The 17,823-nt window shown below is 47.4% G+C and overlaps 1 protein-coding gene and 1 long non-coding RNA gene across 2 annotated transcripts in view; both read left to right on the top strand.

Annotated features, from left to right (window-relative positions):
- Positions 1-17,823, top strand: part of CAMTA1 (calmodulin binding transcription activator 1) — a 1,228,941-nt gene that overhangs the window by 695,396 nt on the left and 515,722 nt on the right. The window lies entirely within an intron of this gene.
- LOC109314174 overlaps positions 12,663-17,823 on the top strand; it is a 10,937-nt gene continuing 5,776 nt past the window's right edge. Inside the window, exons 1-2 of the long non-coding RNA XR_002102241.1 lie at positions 12,663-12,673; positions 14,156-14,163. This is a non-coding gene — a long non-coding RNA (uncharacterized LOC109314174). The remainder of the gene's footprint in view (positions 12,674-14,155; positions 14,164-17,823) is intronic.

Here is a 17,823-nt window from a genome sequence, read left to right as displayed (position 1 = left end):
GTTGGTAAAGATCTACACAGGGTATAGCCCCCTCTAGATAGTGGTGTTCAAGGTTATTTGAGTAAATCCGATCTCTTTTATGACACCAACTCAAAAGGTTGGAAAAAATCTTCTTAGCAAGCTTTTGGGCACAAACACCCTTCGTTAGGCTGAAGAAGCATCTGCAGATGGTCTGTGCTCTTCCTGGAACTTACCCAAAGAACCTTGTCTTCCTGTGTGCTTAGACCAACATGGCTACAACCTACACCTCTAAACAGTGGTGACATTCCTCAAAGCAGCTTTGATAGCAAGAAGCTCTTTGTTTAAGATGTCACAGTTTTGGGCAAACCAGAACCACATGAACTTTAACACTTCAAAGTGTAAGGTGCTCCATCTGGGGGCAAATAACCATCAACATACTGTGGCAAAGTGGGACTCCCTGACTAGCCACAGTGCTAGTTTACCTACTTGCCTTTGGGCATGTCACCCACCTGCCATGCCTTGTTGTTAATTAATTAAGATATTAATTAAGGCGGGAGGCTGCCCATTCTTACCCCGATGCCAGGGGGTGCTATATGCGGCTCCATTCCTCTCCTACACCACAGCCCAAGCCTTGCAGATGGCACCCAGATGTGACAGTGCTCCTGGCCTACATGCGGACCAAGCTTAGGCTTCGTTGTCAGGTCTCAGACACACACACATTCTTACCGCCCTCCTCTCACTGTGGCCTCACACACTCCACCCTCTCTCACTAGGTCTCTTTTGCGCATTGACAACTTATACTGCCTTGCTCCCTCTTGGAGCAGGCCCGTTAGGCCATAGGCTTTACCTGGTTTGTACCTTGGGTGGCAGGCGTACCTTCTTTTGGGCCTCTCCCGCAACCGTCACTGGGGTAGTGGTCAGCCAGTTACCCAACCAAGTCTAAGCTTGCTCTGGTCCTTCTGGGGGCAACTCTATACATATAAACATATTGGGCACTCAGCCCTCTGATTTTCCTTTCCCCCACTGGGGTTCCTCATCTCAACCCCCTTTCTGGGGCCACCCTTTGCCAGGGTGTTCTTATCCCACACCATGAGTGGGGTCTCATGGGGACTCTCACTCCCCCCCGGAGCAACAGGTCATTGTGCTCAACTGTAGGTCTTGCTTTCAACCCACACTCAGCCTCCCAGCAGTGGAGGACTTGCCGGGGTCAGGACTCACCCCTGTGTCTAAGACTCACCCCTGTCTCTGAGCCCCCTTACTTGGCCTCTGGCCCAAACTACAGCCACAGGCATCCGAAGACACACTTCAGCCTACTCCCCTCACATGGGGCCGCCCCCTTCACTGGGGCTTCACACTGCCCCCTTCACTGGGGCCACAGGGCTTCCCTCCCCAGTGGGCTCAGGTGGCCATAGCTGTGCCTGGCCCCAACTACCTTTCCTCAGGGTCCTACACCCTACAAGGCTCAGGTGGCCACAGCCGTACCTGGCCCCAACTTTCACTCCTCAGGGTCTTGCACCCCACAGGGCTCAGGTGGCTGCAGCCGTGCCCGGCCCCACTCCCTCTGATGTTATGTAACCCGCTTGACGGTTAGGGCTAGGGTTAAGGCAACCCTACCCACCTTTCACCAGGGTGATAACTGCCCTGGCATTTCCTGGGGGCTCCCATGCCACTGAGAGCCCCACCAGGCCACCCACTCCCAGCAGGTTGCAGTTTTAGGTCATGCCCAGGACCAGGAGCCTCCAAGCCATCCTCTACAGCTCCTGCCCTTACCTCCCAATGATACATGAAACCTTTCAGCCAGGCAATGTTACTGCCTGCCCTGCCAGCAGCAAACTGCCCTGTTTATATGGGCGGCCAGAGATCTAAAATGGTCAGCGCAATCAATCACCTGCTGGCTGTTTGGCTCTGATCTTAAAGTGGCAGGCACCAACAGTGCCCTGCCACACACCTTCCCCCTTAAAATAGTTCCTGAGGGAGGTTTCCCCTGCTCCTTCTCTAAAACAAGCTCCCCTCAGAGCCTGTGAGAGCCCTTAAGTGATGAGCATCCCAGAGGTGCTCCACCACACACCTCTTCCCTTAGAATAACATTCGGGGCTTTGCTTGGCTGCCTTCCCTGCTGGCTTTGTCCCAGTCTACTGCAGCCCCTGCCACATGAGGAGCACCCCAAAGGTGCTCTGCCACACATTCATACAGGCTTGGTGGTGACAGCTTGACTTGCATCATGGCTGAAAGGAACCTAGGGGTACTGACTGACCATCGCATGAATATGAGCCGTCAGTGCGAGGCGGTGGCCAGCAGGGCAAATAACACGCTGGCATACATCAGCTGATGCATTTCATGTAAAACTAAGGAAGTCTTACTCCTGCTGTACTCAGCACTGGTGAGACTGCAGTTGGAGTACTGTGTCCAGTTCTGGGTGCTGCACTTCAATAAGGATGTGGAAAAACTTGAGAGGGTCCAGAAAAGAGCCACCCATATGATCAGGGACTTGCAAGGCAAGCCATATGAGGAAAGACTGAAGGACCTGACCCTCTTTAGTCTAAGAAAGAGAAGTTTGAGAGGGGACTTGATAGCGGCTTACCGCTATATCAGAGGAATGCATCAGGAACTTGGTGAACAGCTGTTCGCTAGGGCACCCCTGGGGAAGACCGGGACCAATCAGTACAAACTCCTGGAAGGCTGCTTCAGGCTTAATACCAGGAAAAGCTCCTTCACAGTCAGGGTGTCCAGACTGTGGAATAAACTCCCTCTAAAGGTGGTGCAGTCACTTACAATGGAGGTTTTCAAGAGGAGACTGGGCAGTCACTTCACTGGGGTACTTAACCCCAGTTGTCTTCTTGCCTAGAGTGGGGGGGGAGAGGCTGGACCCGGTGATCTTCAAGCCCCTAACAATCTATGACCCTCTGTGTATAGTACACAAACACAAATCATGACAAAAATATTTTTTGTAGTAAAACTAAAATATAGTAGCTGTTTGACTTGTAGTGTATGATCTGTTTTTTTCTGATTGTAAGATGGCTACTTCCCGCTCCCAAAAGGAGTATTTCTGGGGGGTGGGGGCAAGGGGAGGGACTTCTGGTGGCAAGGGTTAGGGGTGGGAATTCTGGTCCCAAGACGGGGCACCTGTCAAGGGGCAGGGCTACCCATGCACCCCTCAACAGCTCACCAAACCTTTTTAATCAGCCCGCCACCTGAAATAATTGCCCGTCCCTGTTCTAGGACCATGTGGATATGCTGGGTGTGTTGTTCTGAGAAGATCAAAATAGTGTTGAAGTAGGCCACAACAAATAGTTCAAGTGGATCTTGCAATACATTGTTGGTCAGATGCTGGAGTTTCACTGGGGCATTGGTTAGACCAGATACTCAAAGTAGCCATACCATGTAGAAAATGCTATTTTCCATTCATCTCCAGACTGAATGCATGCTAGGTCACAAGACCCATGAAGATCCATTTTGGTAAAGGCACAAGCCACTCCTAGGTGGTCTGATAGTTCTGTCCCAGATGGTAGTTTGGTCGAGTGTCCAGTAATCAGCAAAGAGCTGTAGGCTCCCATCTTTGTTTTTCACAAATAGGACCAATGCCACAGCAAGGTGGATTTCCTAATATACCTCTTAGTAAGGTTCTTTTGGATATACATACGCATATAGGGCAGCTAGCTCTGGTTCACAGATGGCACATATTCACCCTATAGGTATTTTCACCCCCAGCTGGAGATCAATAGGACAATTATTGTCCCAATGTGAAGGATTGGAGGAAAAGCCTATTGCTATCTTGAAGGTTGATTGTACCCTTGGCATCAAAGGGTACATTCCCTGAAAATATATTCTCAGGGCAGCCCCCCAGACAACAGATTGCCATATCTCCAGTAGTGTCTCTGGCAGAAATGAGAGCTAAAACTGATCTCCTGTGATTTCTACTGCTCACAGGGGTCATTCAGAGCTAGCCAGGGTGTCCCTAGAATTAGGGGGAAATTTAGGGAATGGATTATCCCAAAGCTCAGTACTTTCTAGTACCTTTGGATGTCTGTATTACTGGCCTGGAGGACAGTAGGGACCCACTGATGGTTTCTATTAGATCTGGAGTGGCTCACAGGCATAACGGAATGTGCAGCATCTAGGTGGTTGCCTCATCCACGAAGCAGTCAGTGGACTCGGAGTTGAGGAGGGTGGTCAGTTCCAGGGATAGTGGAGACAAGCTAGGTGTGTATAGTCATGCAACTAGTTGCAGCTGACACAGTGGGACATTGAACGAACCCCATTAAACCTTGAGAGGTGTGTGTGTGTGTGTGTGTGTAGTGGGGGCAGGGGGTAGATTGTAGGTGGATCCCAGTCTGCCCCCTGTCAGCAGGCCTGGGCTTTGGTATTTCCTGAACCCCACTTGCTATGGACTGGACAGGAGGCGGTGGTATGCTTGGGTTTACTACACTCCAGGCATCAGTGGTGCTAATGGCACCCTTCCAGCTCTTCAGGGGTGAGCCTTCTATGGACTCCTCTCCACCTACATGGGCTGCCCCTTCCATGACTCCCGTCCACCTGCTATGACTCCCCACACCTGCATGTGGTCAGAGCAGGTGTCAGTATGGGGTGTGGTGTGGGGCTAGGGATTCAAAGGTATCCCTTTGATAACCACTTCTTCACCTCCTGGTGTTTCCTTAGCCTGTTGTCAGTTTGGATGACCAAGTCTATAATGTCTGGACCTACAAGGCATGGTTTGCCTGCTTCAACTGAGTTAACTGTTTCTAAAAGGTTGTTAGCTCCCACTTGGAGGTGTCTGGTGGTAAGAGCTGGTCTTCAGGATCCAACCTATGAGTATCAGCCCCCTTGCCCAGGTGAGGTCCAGACAAACTGTCACATACTAAGACATATGCCATCTGGCTAGTGGTTTGCAGAAGCCATTAGCTGAAGTCTGAGGGGTAGCTGGGGTCAAAGCCAGAGGTTCAGAAACCAAGCCAGGGCCAAAATGCTAAACAGAGCAAAGTCAGGGAACAAGCCAGGTCAGATACCTATGATAACTAAGTTCCAGCAATACAAGATGCAAGGCAGAGGCTAAGAGCAAAATCCGAGAAGGGTCAGAAACAGGTGGTCAGATCTAGAGGAGCAAAAGGCTTGTATTACATGTGCCTGGTTCCCACTTTTTCTGTGCTTTCAGGTCTAGCAAACTGCTGTGACCCAGGACACTGGATTTCCATTCACAGTGTGTAGGAAGAACAGGCAATCTCACCCCTACACACCAGACCTCATGTCTGTGTGAGGTAGAAAGGATTGACAGCTCCATAAAGCACTGGACCTTTCTGCACAGATGTTACAGGTGGAAGATGACAGTCGTGAGGAACACATGATCCTCCCTTGTGGGACTGTTTCCTTAAAACAGACTTATCTCAGGGATAGTTCACAGTTCATGTCACTCCATTCCCTGTGGAGTCTGGGACTTATTGCTTAAGAGCATCATTGCTGCTTTTTCTTTGATATTCCTGGACAGATCATGCAAGGAGGGAAGTCAGTGATGTTCAAAGTATGCAGCATTTATGATTTATTGAAACATCTTACAGGGGCTGACCTGTGAAAACTGCACAGCATTTGCTATGCCTTGTGGGCAGTTAAACATTTACAGTGTATTAATGTGGAGCAAAGAGACAGGTTCAGGCAGCGGACCTGATAGCATCCCACTTTCGCCATTTTGTCAGTGTAATAGGAGTTACAGAGGTATGAAAACTGAATCAGGGCCAGCATGTAAAACATGTCATTTGTTCTTTATTCTTTACATTTGAATTAGTCTGGAATAACAAGTTTTGAGTAAGCCAGGGGCAGATACATTTTTCTCAGAATAGGAGTTGTTGCTTTCAGACAGGGAGTTGTTTGATGTGCTGGTGGAGCCATGATGGGGTAGACCAAGTGTTGCATGTTTAGACGGGAGCAGATGGTGAATATTCTGCATCTCCTAAATGTGCTGTTGAGTCCTTGGGTAGCTGTTATCCCTCAGTCAGAATGCTTCTGGGGCGGGGAATTATTTCCCCTTTCTAACTTTTACTTTTCAGCTCTAGTAAGATCCCAATTCTGAGCCCCTGCTAGGCTGCCTGGAATCTGTCCATGCCCAGAACTATCTGCCCAGGACCAGGTATTTCCCTGACAGGGACTGTTTGTTTACAATTACAGATAATGAAATTTGGCATGGGAGTCACACCATGCATGTGATGTGAGTGGTCTTGAGATGATTTATCATCCATGTTTACTTATAAAAGTGTGTTTGGTAAATTCTTTGTGATGGGTACAGTGCTGGTAATGCATTGACTACAACTGATGAATTGGAGGATTGGAGGAGCAGGGTTCCTGTGCTCTTGGGGGACTCATTTTTAATACTTTTTATTATGGTAACATAGTGTTTCTTTCTGAATTCTGCAATTTAGGGAAGCTAGCAACAGAGACTTTCCTTTTCCCTCCCTTTTTTTTCTCCTTAAAACCCTAAACAAGCATGAGTTGTTTTCAGTGACTAAGAAAATATTGCTTTTTGATTTACTGCTGCAGCCAGCTGAACTAAGACTCAGCTGAAGAGCCAGCTGAAGTAAGGCTCATGGTCAATCTCAATATAGTGTTTTCACTTGATAGTAAAGAAGTATTTGAGTATATAGTCTTGCTCCTTCTCATAGGTTCTGGTAAACGGCTCCTTACAAAAATGAAAACAAACAATACTTTTATTTACAAATGCTACCATGAATCTTTCTCTGTACTGGCAGGTGGTTGTTAAGGTCTAGATGAAATAAACTACATTCAAAAATCACTAATCCAGTTCTGAAGGTATTTTTCAACATGGAAAAATAAATTTTAGAACAAGAATTCAAGTGTACCTGTGGGGAGTTGTGGGAAAGAGGGGATGGGTCCTGGCTTTGTAGGAGAAGATTGTTCCCAGAGGATGAAATTTCACCATTTATGTCCTGAAGGTAGAGGTTGTGTTGGATTTAATTCACATATAGTTCCTGTGCAGGCCCTGAGCACCAGGCCTATTTTCCGAAGCCTTCACAGGATCCTCAGTGTAAAGAAAAAGTTGAAAAGGACTATCTCCTGTCTTGTACAGGAACTGGTCCATTTGTCACATGGAATTATAAGGAGAAGGATGAGCCATGTTTCTTAATAGCTTTACCAGCTATAGCTGAGCCCATCAGCTATGTCCATGGATGCAAAGAAAAATGCTGCTCAGGGTAGCTGCTCTCAGAGGCAGGACAATATAGTAGTACCTGTAAGTATGCCATGTAGCGTATCAGCCCTGCTGATTCCTTAACCACAGCATCATTTCTGTCTTTCTCTTTTACAGTAGCAAGCCTCTATTTTATAGCTGCCTTCCAGGGTTCTGATGAAATAGTTTGCTTTCAGCTGACAAAGAAAGGGCACTTTTACATATGCTCCAGGGGTGGGATGGGTGATGCTTTAAGTAAAGCGGCTCTGAGAGCTGCTCTAATTAAAGCAACGCAGCACCTCATGCATCAGTGTTCCCACACTTCAAAATGGAAGCAGGGGAACTTGAACTAAAGCTTGTTTGATGACCTTTAGTTCAAGCACACCCACCACCATTTTGAAGCGTGGGGACACTGATACACAAGCTGCAAGAAGCTGCTGGAGCACAGTAATTACCACACTCCAGCAGACTTGTAATTACAGCACATCTGAGCAGCCTTCACACGTGTGTACAGGCACCCAAAGCTATGATCATAGCCAGGACTAACTCAGACTGTACAATTCCTTGGAATAGAAAGAGCAGGTCTAATGACATCATGCTTATAAATTATTTAATGCCTTATGAGGGATGTTCACCTTTGCTGTCACCTGTCATGCAACTGTGTGAAAGTAATGAAGAGACAGGGTCTTCTTCAACAATCCCTTTCAGTCAAGGATGATTGTCTTTCATGACTTTCTTATCTGTGTGTCCAAAGATGGCTGATGAAGCCATTCCGGGATTGTCAGACTCTAATGCAGCTCAGACGTGTCTCCTGTGGTCTGGGTAGCACTGGCTTCGGGATTGGTCTGCAACGTGCTGTTTCTGCTGCTCCTGCTTTTCCATCTCCTGTTGTTAGCCTGAGGTTTCAAAGTATTGATATCCCTGCAACAGGCTCTTCCTCCATTTGGAGCAGTCCTGGGTGATAATTTCCCACGATTTGACATCAATGTTACATTTTTTAAAGCTGGCCTTGAGGATGTTCTTGAAGAATTTTCTCTGCCCTCCTCCTGAGTGTATGCCTTGGCTGAGCTGATAGAATAAAACTTGCTTTGGATGTCTAGAGTGGGACATCCAGAAATGTGGCCAGCCCAACAAAGTTGATGTTGGAAGAGACAGGGTAAAGCAAATGCCAAAGCACCAGTCATCCCATGGAGTAGGGAGAGGTGCTCTACTACTTATGATGACCCCAGCATTCTGATTGACTGGACACCTCCAAACCTTTTCAAATTAAGTGCTGAGGAGCACAACAGTTTCTTTAAACCAGCATCCAATCTGCTTAATTTTCTTCAGGGAATAAACTCCGGGGGAACCTGATTTTGTATTTATTATTGCCAGTGCTTGTCTGCAACCATGGCAAGAACTCGAAGCCCAGAGAAATAGGCAGAGGCATGTACATTTCAGCTTGAGTAGGGTGGTTTCATGAAGTATCGATTACCATCTAAACAAGGAGGTCTAGAAGAGCTACAGTCTGATGTGAAAAGTGCAGACAGGAGGCATTTTGACTGCTAGCCTATTACCTGCTAAATAACCCTATTGATTCAATTGATACTATTTGTTACCATTTTCTGCCTCCTTGTTATAAGGTATAGAAAGCTAAAGAGGTATATATAAGACCCCATCTGCATGAGAAGAATTTATAAGATTAACTTATGTGAAAGCTTGAGTTTAGGCAATCTATAATTAATCAGCAGAGCTCAGACTCTATAATTGGATGCTAGTGATAAGTTAAAATAAAATTAAGCACCCTCATCGCACACCTTTCTGTATGGGAGAAATTTCAGATTTGAATATGGAAGTGTTATTTATTTAATCAGATCTGTATTTAGTTTGGCTATGTGGGGGTCGGAAGTAGGGGTGGTCCATGGTATAATAGCAACCAGAGCCCTCAGATGCTTGGAGCCTGTTTTGTCAGATACTGGCCACGTCTACATGAGACACTGACTGCGCAGTTGTTAATATTCAGTCATTTAGTACTTTCGTACCCAAGTACTAAATGACTGTGCAGTAACCAGCATTACTGTGCAGTAGCATCCCCACATGGTGTCATGGTGACAGTGACTGCACAGTAGCTCCTTACTGTGGCACAGTAGCTTGTTACTACAGTGTAGTAGTGTTGCATCATGGTTCATGCCCATGAAGGCTACTTTGTATTTGAGCGCTCCCCTTCAAGAGGCTGAAACTCTGCCTGTCCAGAATATGGTGCGCCTGTGCCACTATTACTTTGGTCTAGAAGCACCGTGGTCCAAATCTGCTCAGATGGGGTGCTCTTACCTGCCACATCTTGATGTTACCACATAAATTCTTGGGATCTGGAGATGGACTGACAGTAATCCCAGTAGCTGTAGGCCTATCTTCCTATGGGCCTCCAACCTCCTCTTAGCCCACCTTAACAGCATCAAATGAACTTCAGTGGGAGTGTCCAACATCACCGCCTCTCTTCAATTTTTGTGAGCCCCAACCAGCTCTAGGCTTACATATGGGCTGGAGGAGGGCAGAATGAATAATTAACAACAAAAGAAAAAAAAAGAAAAGAACAAAAAAAAAGCAACTCAGGTACTCCTCTATTCCCCAGCTGGTGCAGGGCTGCTGCTAGTAGTTGTCACAGTCCATTGACCCAAAGTCCACAGCTGAAAGCTCAGACTTCTCTTTGGGCATTTGTACATGACATGGGGGTTTAAATCTCCCTAAACTGAAGTGGTGTTTTTTTAAAAACACTGCTTCAATTTAGGGTGAAGTAAACCCCTGTGTCGTGTACACCCATATCAGAGCCCGATCCTTACCTGCCGAGGGGAAAGCAAGCTGCTGGCAGGCAGAGTGGTCCCCGAGCTGCAGGGGCAGGGGCTGTTGCTTCCCTCCTTGGCAGCTGCGGCCCTCCCCCAGGTGGCACCCGCCCACAGGCACCCGGCTTAGGCAGTCCCGGGGGGGCACTGCAGATGCGGAGGGAAGCACTGGGTACCTGCACAGGCCCCTGCACAGCTCAGGCAGGCAGGCCAGATCCCGGGGTGGTGGGAGGAGATCAGGCTCGCCACTTTCTTCTTTCCTTCTGTGGAGCCTGCCTTCCCAGTCTGCCTGCACAGCCCTTGAGGCTCACGGAGCTTGTGCTTCCCTCTGTGGCTGTAGGGTAGGAAACTAAAACTCCCCAAAGTCACTTGCTGCATTCCAAAGTCATTTAAGGTGCATTACACCACCGAATGTGCTACAGCAGCTGGAATTAACATGCAATACGCCACCAAATGTGCAAACAGCAATGCCATTAAAGTGGTGCAAAAGGCATTTAACCTGCTTTAAACAGTCTTTAAAGTGTCGACTACAAACATCCTTTAATGCTAACTAGGAACCCACCTTCCCTTCTCAGGATGGTTCCTCTGGACTAGTAATTGGCTTGTAGCTCCTGCCTATTGGAGGACTGACTCACTTCTGGTTTCCAGGTACCTCAGAAGTGAGACAGCACTACGATTGGGCATCATCCTCCCTGCCCTGCCCCATACCAGGACTGTAACCCTGCTGGGTGTCTCTCCTCCAATCCGGAGTCAGAGGCTACTTTTAAAATGCCATGTCTGCAGCGCAGCATAGCGCGTTGACTCTGGGAATGGGTAAGCGTAGGGCTGCTCATCTGAAGCTCCCAGCATTTGTCTTTGATCTGTTGCAGCTCTCTCCTGATCTCCCATGACTCTCACACTGTGCAGTAGTAACAAGCTACAGCACAGTAAGTGTCTCATGTAGGAGTAGATGGGGTCCTGTAGAGTCATGTTTTAAGGTTCAGACTGTGGTCTAGCGTGATATTCCTATTCAGTCTTCCTGTACAGAGTCCCCCCTTCATGTCTTCCCCTCATCTGTATAGTAGACATCAGGAGAGAGATGAGGCTATAAGCTAGTACTTGCCCAACTAATATGCCACTGGCTGAAGAGTAAGTGCAGAGGGGACAGGGAATGGAAAGAGTCCCGCTTTCTCCTCCCATTTCACTGGCCAGTGCAGCAGAGTCAGCAAGAGGTACAGGTAGAAACTACTACTTGCCAGAGACTGTTCCTTTCCTAGGCTTCTGTGAGGGTCAGACAGCCACACATCACCCCTCACATGGGGCACAGCATACAGAGGCAGTCTAGCTCTAAAATGTTTGCAAATGAAAGCCCCAATGTGGAAAGCACTTAACCACATGGATAGGTCCCTTTTGAACAAGAGAACATAAACTGTACTTATCAATAAGCATTTGCTTAAATCTTCCTAACTAAAAGCCTTACAAAGAAGTGTACAAAGGAGTCAATTTGCTGCTTCTCTTTGAAGTCTGCCTTTCTTTTCCATAAGACAAAAGCACATGCTAGACTGCTTCTGTCTTGGGTTTGGCATTGCATTTCCCTTACTCAACATTCTGAGTGTCATAACTATTAAATTGTCCTGAAGAAATCCTCAAAAAGCAGGGCAATAACTTACAGAATCTTAGAGATAATGTCATCCCAGGACAGCAAGAGAAAGATCTCTGAAATTCTGCTGTTATTCATATGGCAGGATACGCCAGTCTTGTATATCTTAGAGTAGCAGGTCTCTTCCAACATTTATTATCTACCATGAAAATGAGCTTTCCAGTCTTTGATAAAAAAATTAATACAAATAAAATGTCAACCTTTTTGCTGCTTATTGAATGTCAGAAAAGCTCCGCTCTGTTTGCTTATTGTGAACGTTAGTACATTTAGCCACACTAATCTTAAGAGATTAATGCTTTGCTGTTTGAATTTTTGGGACATGGATGAAATATTTATAAGTTGATTGCAAGCAAAGTTGGTATTTCTACAACAGCTTGTCCAGAAAGACAGCCTTAAATGCTTACGTACTGTAGTTCCTGCCACTGCTTGTGAACTATAGTGAAGGTATAATGATTTTAAATTGGAATGAGAAGATTTATTATTGGCATGCACAATAACTTGCTTTAGGCTGTATAAATAGTACTTTATTCAGAGAATAAAGTTTGAAGGTCAGATGCTTACAAATTTTGAGCATGCATAATTATAATTTTCAGAAATCCAGGGCTGCTCATACCCCTAAATGGCTTCGCCTGAAAACTATTTTTAGTGTTGGGAAACTGAGTATCAGATTTTGAAGTCCTGTTTTGACATACACACAGGTTCCTCCTCCTTTCATAATGTTTTTGTACAAAGTGTCTTTGTGGAATTAATAGGTTTTAAATATGCCATCCTCACAAAGGTTTTTAATTGGTTAAACAAAGAAGACCTGGGTGATGATTATTAAATCCCAGAACTTGATGATGTCTTATCTTAAAAGTAATCAAGAAATAGAAAGAAATTAGGACCAACAAATTAGGTGGCTTGCAGCTAGGTTGAATCCAGTCATTTTGGATTACAATTAGTATCTTTAAAATATATACTGCCAGGAATTGGGTGATGTTCTGATTCTAGAGTGCTGCACAATAGGCTGGATTCTGCCACCTCAGCTCTTTCATTGTCACTGGGAGTTGGGATTCTGGATACCTCCTTGGAATAAAACTCCCTTCAGTCTGTTTGCATGATGGGTTCTCCTCCTGCCCTGTCTCTGGTAGTTTATCTGTAGTACAAATACATATGATAATTTCATACTGGATCAAACTAGTACTAGACAAACGACCGGCATTAAAAAGAAAGTTATTCAGTAAATAAAACATATCTAAGGCAAGAAACTGATACTGTCTGGGCACTTGTACACATGATGGGGGTTCAGTCCCCTAAATTTAAAGTGTTTTTTTTTTCAATTGTGATGATTAAAAACCCACCATTTCAATGTAGAGGCTTCTGTCACTGTCAGGGTGAGGGGCCCAATCCCCCCCTTTTTTTTTTTGCGGAGCCCCGGGGGGAGGGGGCTGCCAGTGGGCAGAGCAGCTCCTGAGCTGCAGGGAGCACCAGCCCTTCCCTTTGCAGTGGTGGCGTCCCTTGAAGCTGCCCGGGCGAGTGCTAGCAGGATGGGTGCTGCTGCTGTGGGGGGAAGAAGCTGGGCTTCCTGCAGCTCAGGGCCTGGCAGCAGCTTACCCCCCAGCTGTGGGAGAGGCAGGCAGGCTTCCCGAAAAATTCATTCCTGGCCCTTGTGCACTGCTTTTGCTTTGGAGCATGCAGTTGGATTACTAGAGATAGAAAGAATGAAGATGCCTGAAGGCTTTGAGAAACCTTGTAAACCACTTCAACAAATATTTGCCCAGACCAGTAAACCCTGGTGTTGCTGAGGGTTTCTACTAGACTGGTTCTGGTCTCTGACATATTGGGGTCCATTAGACAAAGCTCTGTTCACTGCTTGGGTTTTGCCCCAGTGTGAAAGGGTTCAAAAAGGGCTGGGTTACTGCTGTTGGCAAAATCAGTCTGTTGCAGAGATGTACCAGCTACCACCAATGGTCTGTATGTAGCATGCTGGGGCAGTCTTTGTGGCCAGCCATAGTTCTTTATTCAACCACTTTATTAAATGGGGGAGGATTTGAAAAGCTGAACAGCCAGTCCCCTGTGCTTTTAGCTTCATGGTTTGTTAAGATGTATGTGCATTTGCCTGTAGGGTTTGGTTTCCTGCATGCAAATGTATTGAGGGTTGAATCTGATCTGAGTACATCCCACAAGAGGGGAAGGGAGGCACTCTGGGGGACTGCGCACCTTGTAAAATGTCTTTCAGCAATTGTGAATCCTTGTCTACTGCCTAAAGTTTGCATACCTTTTTAACCTGTAACTGAGAGCTGGGTCCCTTCCTCTCTGACCCTGTGGAGAAATCAGCTAACATGTGCTCTTCCCTAGCTTCAGCACAGCCTGTTTGTTCCTTGGGTGCAGCAGGCAGGTTCCAAGACTAAATGGGCATGAGAAAGAAGCCAGGGTGTGGCTGGTACGAGGTGTGTGTTCTCTCTCTACAGCCACCTTATGTCCTTGCACTGCTTGTATACTCTGCTGACTCCCTACTCTATTTTCCACCGAATTTGTTTGCCCTCTTCTTTCTTCTGTAGTTTCTTCTGCATTGAATACATCTAGTAGCATCTGCAGTAGTAAACTGAGTTCCAAACAGTGGAAGATTAGACAAAAGTGTTGCTTCTGTCTCTATCAGTTATCTTTATCCCAGCCTGTGCCATAGCTACAGTATAGTACTATTGGTCATTAAATTATTCAGCCCTTTAAAATTTCTCTCTGATGGCTAACTGCCCAATCTCCCAGGGTTCTGACTTCCAGAGCCTGACTACATGCTATGGAAGGGAGAAAATTTTATTCATTCAAAATTTATCAGCCATTAATTTAATCAAGGGATCCTTTGTTCATTTATTACAGTGTATGTTAAAATAGAATGGCTAATCATCGTCAAAGTACCTTTTATAATTTGGTATACTATATCTCAATCAAGTCTCTGCTATTGTCAGCTAATAATCCTATTTTGCACAATGTTCCCTCATATTAACTTTGTAAGTGATTAGCTATATGCATTGTTTGGGGGGCACCTTTAAACTCATAAGTGAACAAAGTTACTTCCTGTTGGGCTTGAGTATCCTTGTGGACTACAGTAAGCTCAGAGTCACTTATATGAGTCGTCTGTGCCCCAGATTCTTCTCATCTGAACTTGTCTGAAGCAGTTGGGCCTGATGGTGTGGCAGCTCTAATTCTGTCCTGTTTTGAAGGGTTCCTAGGAGACCACACACACCCCAGCCCCTACTTTGCCATTGCAATCAAGAAGTGGGGGGCTGGGAGCTCCGTACTGGTGGGGGCTGGGGAACCTGTTCCTTGCCCAGCTCTGTGATCACAGAGCTTGATGGGGAACAAGTATGTAATTGGCTCTCCAGCCTGTTCCCCACCAGCTCCGTGGTCACACAGCTTGGTAAGGAATAGGCCCTTCAGCCTGTTCGCCACCAAGCTCTGCTGTCCCAGTCAGGGTCAGGTCCCAGCCCCATACCCCAATTAGGCAATTGAGGCATGGGGCTTGGAAAGAGCTGCAGGCGTGGGGCAGGTCCCAGCCCCCTGCCCTGATCCACCAATGGGGCAGCTAGCAGTAAGCCCCCGGCTGGGCAAGGAATCCCTACCCAGCCTGGGGTCAACTGCTGACTGCCCCACTGATGGATTGGGGCAGGGGGCTGGGACCTGCCCCTCCCCTGCAGCTCTTTCCAAGTCTTCTACCTCTGATCAGGGAGCCAGGTCCAGGAGTTCCCTGCTGCCAGGGCAGGGGGGTATTGTCCCCACCCAGGCTCCAGTGGCGGAGCTCACCTCAGCAGCAGGTAGCCCCTCAGGGACAGGGAGCAATGTCCCAGGCCTACCAGGAGACAGCTGCCTCCTAGTCCCGTGCTCCCTTGCTAGCCCCTGGCTACCACCCAGGGAGAGCTTAGAGCTTCCCCTGGCTGCTGCAGGCCTGCAGATCATTGGTGAAACAGTATCAGAGGACCCTTGAATCTCTCTGAATTGATTCGGAGAGATTCAGAAAGATTTGGCAATTTGGACATAGAGACAGCTTTAAATGTTTTTTCTACGTACCTCTAGGTAGCAGGTGGCTCATGAATGCTGCGATGCTGGCATGCATGGAGTGTCCCACAGAAGCGCAGGGGGCTCCCCAGCGTGCTTGGCAGTAGATCCAGAATTGGATCAGAAGCACTTCAGGTCCACTTCTGGGTCTGCTGGAAAGCGTGCGGGGGGGAGGGCCCTGTACTCCTCCAGCTGGGTGACTGGTGCCTCCTGGGTCTGGGGAGGTCGAGTCAGTGGGGTGCCGGGGGGGAGGCCCAGCACAGTCCCTGGTGGACCTGGAAGTGGACTGGAAGTAGTTCTGGTCCACTTCTGAGTTCACTGCTGAGCATGTGGGGGGCTCCCCACAATCCTGGGGACTCTCCATCCACCCAAGCATCGCAGCATTCATGAGCCATGCCTGGTACCTCAAAGTATGTAGAAAAATTTTTTAAAGCTGTGTCTGTCCCAATTGCTGATTCTCCAAATTAGCATTGAATCTTCAGATGAATCAATGTCCCTGATTTGGGCCAAATCCAAATCCGAATCAAATAGGGCCTCTTTTGCACACCCCTACTGTTCATTCCCCAGCTTCCCAATCATTCCTTCCAGCCCTTGTGGCTTGTCCCGCAGTTGCTGGCTCAAGCCACGGTTCGTCAGGCTGCTCCCCTGGCTGCCGTCCTGCCAGGGTGAGGTAGGCAGGGCTGGCAGCCCTGGGAGAAGTGGAGGCTGAGGGGAATGATTTGGAGCTGGGGGATTGAACCAGGAACTGGGGAATCAAACAGGAGCTGCGGGGAATGACCGGGAGCTGGGGCTTTCCCCCATCTCCTGGTTCAATCCCCGATGGATCTGGGGGGAATGATTCAGGAGTTTGGGGGGGGGATGATCAGGGACTGGGGGAATGAACAGAGGCTTCCCCCCAGCTCCCGGTTCCATTCCCCAGTTTCTGGTTCGAGTGCCTAGCTTCCCAAGCATCCCCGCCTGCTCTCCATCATTTCCCCAGCTCCCCAATTATTCCCCTCAGACTCCATGGCTTCTTCCAGGGCTGCCATCATTGCCTGCCTTACTCCAGCAGGGTGGGGCAGGGGGAGCAGCCAGACGAGCTGCGGCTTCTCCTGGGGCTGCTGGCTCAATTCTATAGCCAAAACACCGAATCTCTCTGAATTGATTCGGAGGCTTCCGATTCAATTCAGAGAGATTAATGGGTCTCCTGATTCAATTCAGATTTGGAGATTCGGACACCGAATCAGGCCAAATCTCCTCCGAATTGAATCAGCTACTAAAGCTTTGCACAGCCCTACTCTGCATCTCTTTTTATCTCTGTCTAGGGCCCTTCAGTTTTCAAGCATGCCAGAGGAGAAATGTTTATTACATTGTTTATTACCATCTTTGCAGGAAACATCCAAGGAAATGCTCTAGGAAGACTAGATAAGTGCCTGGCAGGTAGATTCTGAGAAGACCTTGCAGCATGTTGTTTGTTTTTCTGGCAAATTTTGCACACCAGATAAACCCAGGAGATTGTTATAGCCTTTCTCTCAGAATTGTTTTAGGGGAGAAAATCACAACATTAAACCCCTTCCATCTCTTCCTTATGTAATCAGTGGAATCATGCAGAACATAAACTGTCCTAGCCATGGCATGTGTAAGGTGAAAGACCCACAAGCTGCCATGTCCTGCCAGACTTCCCAGCGTAATTGGGTATCATGTCTATGCAGGATCACCCTCTGTTTATGGCTTGTGTAGGCCTTCCTTTGAATTCCTCACTGCTGCAGAGACATAAGCACTGGATGGCTGTAACAAGGCTTGAGTTTAACTTGGGGTTTTACACAAATAGATTATCTTGTCTTCAGCCCCCACCCAGAAAATTTCCACCTATGTGTTCCAATGTGAACAAACTTCTTCACTTGCAAGCAATATTAAACTATAACAGGGATGTTATGGGGAAAAGAGGAAATGGGACAACAAACAGGTTTAGGAAATCCTTAATAATCAGCCTGCTCTTAAAAGTTTAGCACAGTCAGTATGTTCAGAGTTCTCCGGGTGACCTGTATAGTCAGTAGAGCCACCACTCCTGTGACTGCTCCTTGTTGCAGCTGGGGGGCAGGCGGGGGGGTGTTCTATTCCTCGGTTGTTGTCATCACCACTCTTTATTACTCTACTTTTCCATTGCTCTTATCGCTCCTCCCTACCAGTTGGGGGGGGCACTACTCTGTGCCTACTTAACTGTA

Source organism: Crocodylus porosus, unplaced genomic scaffold (assembly GCF_001723895.1).
Source record: "Crocodylus porosus isolate Cpor-Errol unplaced genomic scaffold, CroPor_comp1, whole genome shotgun sequence".
NCBI classification, from domain to species: Eukaryota; Metazoa; Chordata; order Crocodylia; family Crocodylidae; genus Crocodylus; species Crocodylus porosus.
This window is presented reverse-complemented; position numbering and strand designations above follow the sequence as displayed.